This window comes from Babylonia areolata, chromosome 6 (assembly GCF_041734735.1).
Source record: "Babylonia areolata isolate BAREFJ2019XMU chromosome 6, ASM4173473v1, whole genome shotgun sequence".
In the NCBI taxonomy this organism is placed as follows: Eukaryota; Metazoa; Mollusca; class Gastropoda; order Neogastropoda; family Buccinidae; genus Babylonia; species Babylonia areolata.
Genome location: NC_134881.1, coordinates 40,651,526 through 40,654,868, shown reverse-complemented (window position 1 = coordinate 40,654,868; position 3,343 = coordinate 40,651,526).

Below are 3,343 nucleotides of genomic sequence, written 5' to 3'. Positions count from 1 at the left end.
TTTTACGATAACAGTGATAACACGCCAAAATGTACCCCCCTCCCCTGCCCCATACCCTCCCCCCACCCCACCCCCTCCCAACCCCTTTTCCTACGCTGTGATGTGTTCGTGAGGATTGCTTACTCTGAAAAAAAAAAGTATTCAGTTTGCTTTCCTACAATAAACTATACTCGTGAGGAACCTTCACGAAAGCAAAACAATTGTCTACTCGTGAGGAAGTTTAACAAGGGCAAACTGTACTGTTTTCCTAGCAAAACTATACTCACTGGAACTTTTACGAATGCAAACAGTGCTGTTTCCAGCAGAACTATTCTCGTGAAGAAGTTTTACGAAGGTAAACGTTATCACTCCAGGTAAAACTACAGTTGTTAAGAAGTTATACGTTGGCAAACATTACTATTCCCAGCCGAACTATATGCTCGAGGAGATTTTACGTTGGCAAACAATACTATTCCCATCACAATTTTATGCACGTGAGGAAGTTTTACGCGTGCAAAGAGTACTCTCACAGCGAAACTATATTCACGGGGAAGTTTGGTTGTTGTTTTTTTTCCCGCGGGCAAACATTTCTATTCTCAGCAAAAGAGCACTAGTGATGAAGTTCAACTAAGGCGTTCAGTACTGTTTCCCGCAAAACTGTATTTTTGAGAAAGTTTTCACCAGGAAAACAGTAACCTGAGTACAATCAAGCCTGAGGAACATGGCTGTGCGTGTAATGTAATATTAGATTCTGTCCACAACTCCACATTAGAGTCCTTCCAACCAACTCAATCCAAGATTTGATAATTAAATGGCAGTGTATAAGACTGTGGTTTGTTTCGTAAGGAAATTGATCTCTAATAAAGACGCCAAAATATGTGACTTCCCCCTGCAGAGCACTGAATAATCGGACTGTTGTCATGGATACAATAAAACAATGTTTACGTTTAAGTCTCTCTCTCTCTCTTTTATTTTTTATTTTATTAAATTAGTTATGTCCTTGTCTGTTTGAACTTTGGAAAATACTCCAAAAATTAGGATAATCTAGAAGAAAATTGACGACTGAAACTTTTTAAGCAAATGATTGCAAATTTAAGTGAGTTATTATAAACTGTATGAACAATAAATTCTACGTTAGACAAACTACGCCATACATTTGAATAAGTAAAAAATAAATGTAATCAATAGGAGAGCAGGGAATTGAGGCGGGGTAGAGGATGGGGTTGCCAAGTGTTACCTTGAGTATGTCTGGCGCTTTAAGTGCATTTGGCGTGTTACACTGTGCATTTGGCGTGTTGCACTTTGAGTGCATTTGGCGTGTTACACTTTAAGTGCATTTGGCGTGTTGCACTTTGAGTGCATTTGGCGTGTTACACTTTGAGTGCATTTGGCGTGTTACACTTTGAGTGCATTTGGCGTGTTACACTTTGAGTGCATTTGGCGTGTTACACTTTAAGTGTATTTGGCGTGTTACAATTACCTAGTTACCGTTTCAGAATTGACTGTCTGTCTGTTCCGGTTGGCTGACTGTATCTGATTGAGAAAACTTTTTATCAGTATTTCTGTTTGTTCATTTGACTTTGATGATGATGAAGATGATAGTCAAACATTCAGGTTACATGACGTTTATTCTCCCAAGTGTGCGTGCGTGTGTGCGTGTATGTGTATGTGTGTGTGTGTGTGTGTGTATGTGGTGTGTGTGTGTGTGTGTGTGTGTGTGTGTGTGTGTGTGTGTGTGTGTGTGTGTGCGTGCGTGCTCACACGGGCGTGTGTATATTATATGTGCGCGTGTGTATGTATATGTGCTTGTGTAGTGTATACGTGAAAGAGAGACAGAGTTGTTAGACAGAGGTTGACTGTTTTAGCGAACACAGTGCATGTCAGTAAAAACTGTAAACCTGTCGTTACTTCAGAGCAGACGTTTAGCTAGCAGGAATGGAAAGCGTATTTTGTTGAATGTATGTATGTACTCACTTTATGTTTTGCTTTCGTGTTGTTGTCTCCTTGATTTGTTGAACAAGAAGTGATGAAATAAATTTTATTGTGCTTCCCGACGCGTGTTAAACTCGTTGTTCTTTTCATTAGTGTGGTGTTTATTATTGTTGTTGTTGTTTTCATTTTCATTAGTGTGGTGTTTATTGTTGTTGTTTTTCTTTTCATTAGTGTGGTGTTTATTGTTGTTGTTGTTGTTGTTTTCATTTTCATTAGTGTGGTGTTTATTATTGTTGTTGTTGTTTTCATTTTCATTAGTGTGGTGTTTATTGTTGTTTTTCTTTTCATTAGTGTGGTGTTTATTCTTGTTGTTGTTGTTGTTTTTCTTTTCATTAGTGTGGTGTTTATTGTTGTTGTTGTTGTTTTTCTTTTCATTAGTGTGGTGTTTATTGTTGTTGTTTTTCTTTTCATTAGTGTGGTGTTTATTGTTGTTTTTCTTTTCATTAGTGTGGTGTTTATTGTTGTTGTTTTTCTTTTCATTAGTGTGGTGTTTATTGTTGTTTTTCTTTTCATTAGTGTGGTGTTTATTGTTGTTGTTGTTGTTTTTCTTTTCATTAGTGTGGTGTTTATTATTGTTGTTGTTTTTCTTTTCATTAGTGTGGTGTTTATTGTTGTTGTTGTTGTTTTTCTTTTCATTAGTGTGGTGTTTATTGTTGTTGTTGTTGTTTTTCTTTTCATTAGTGTGGTGTTTATTGTTGTTGTTTTTCTTTTCATTAGTGTGGTGTTTATTGTTGTTGTTTTTCTTTTCATTAGTGTGGTGTTTATTGTTGTTGTTGTTGTTTTTCTTTTCATTAGTGTGGTGTTTATTGTTGTTGTTTTTCTTTTCATTAGTGTGGTGTTTATTGGTGTTGTTGTTGTTTTTCTTTTCATAAGTGTGGTGTTTATTGTTGTTGTTTTTCTTTTCATTAGTGTGGTGTTTATTGGTGTTGTTGTTGTTTTTCTTTTCATTAGTGTGGTGTTTATTGTTGTTTTTCTTTTCATTAGTGTGGTGTTTATTGTTGTTGTTGTTTTTCTTTTCATAAGTGTGGTGTTTATTGTTGTTGTTTTTCTTTTCATTAGTGTGGTGTTTATTGTTGTTGTTGTTTTTCTTTTCATTAGTGTGGTGTTTATTGTTGTTGTTGTTGTTGTTGTTGTTGTTTTTCTTTTCATTGTTGTGGTGTTTGTTGTTGTTGTCTTTTTTCTTTTCCTGTCTGCTCGTACTATGTTGATCGTTATGGTAGTGTCTGTGACATGTTTGCCTCAGAGAAGAAGAGAGAGATAGAGAGAGTCTGTGTGTGTGTGTGTGTGTGTGTGTGTGTGTGTGTGTGTGTGTGTGTGTGTGTGTGTGTGTGTGTTATTTTCGTGTACGTGACTCCTTAATTATATCAAAACC